The sequence below is a fragment of the Arachis stenosperma genome, chromosome 10 (genome assembly GCF_014773155.1).
Source record: "Arachis stenosperma cultivar V10309 chromosome 10, arast.V10309.gnm1.PFL2, whole genome shotgun sequence".
NCBI lineage: Eukaryota > Viridiplantae > Streptophyta > Magnoliopsida > Fabales > Fabaceae > Arachis > Arachis stenosperma.
Window position 1 is genome coordinate 56,130,462 of NC_080386.1, and position 804 is coordinate 56,131,265.

The following is an 804-nucleotide window of genomic DNA, read 5'->3' on the forward strand; positions in this document are numbered from 1 at the left end:
TTTGGATGATTTCTCCATGAGAAATTATAGGTGTTTCTATAGGGTTCACCCATGTAATTCACCTCTGCCATTGCAAGGTTCTCAGGATCATAAGCTTCTTCTTCAGAAGATGCCGCTTTAGTACTGTTGGATGCATTTTTGCCATCCATTTAGACTCTGAGAAATCATGTTGACTTGCTGGGTCAACATTTAGTTCTGAGCCAATATGGCATTCAGAGTATCAATTTCAAGAACTCCCTTCCTCTGAGGCTTCCCATTACTCACAGGATTCCTCTCAGAGGTGTACATGAATTGGTTATTTGCAACTATGTCAATGAGTTCTTGAGCTTCTGCAGGCGTTTTCTTTAGGTGAATGGATCCACCTGCAGAATGGTCCAGTGACATCTTAGAGAACTCAGATAGACCATCATAGAATATATCTAAAATGGTCCACTCTGAAAGCATGTCCGAAGGACACTTTTTGGTCAACTGCTTGTATCTTTCCCAAGCTTCATAGAGGGATTCACCATCTTTTTGCTTGAAGGTCTGAATATCCACTCTAAGCTTGCTCAGCTTTTGAGGAGGAAAGAACTTGACCAAGAAGGCCGTGACCAGCTTATCCCAAGAGTCCAGGCTATCTTTAGGTTGTGAGTCCAACCATGTTCTAGCCCTGTCTCTTACAGCAAAAGGGAAAAGCATGAGCCTGTAGACTTCAGAATCTACTCCATTAGTCTTAACAGTATCACAGATCTGCAAGAATTCAGTTAAAAATTGATAGGGATCTTTTGATGGAAGTCCATAAAACTTGCAGTTCTGTTGCATTAT

At 41.3% G+C, this 804-nt stretch overlaps 1 non-coding gene across 1 annotated transcript; it reads left to right on the forward strand.

Annotated features, from left to right (window-relative positions):
- The first annotated feature begins 438 nt into the window (after window positions 1-438).
- LOC130959704 (small nucleolar RNA R71) lies at window positions 439-546 on the forward strand. The gene has a single exon (XR_009078773.1). It is a non-coding gene; the product is annotated as a small nucleolar RNA R71 (small nucleolar RNA).
- Window positions 547-804: the final 258 nt, after the last annotated feature.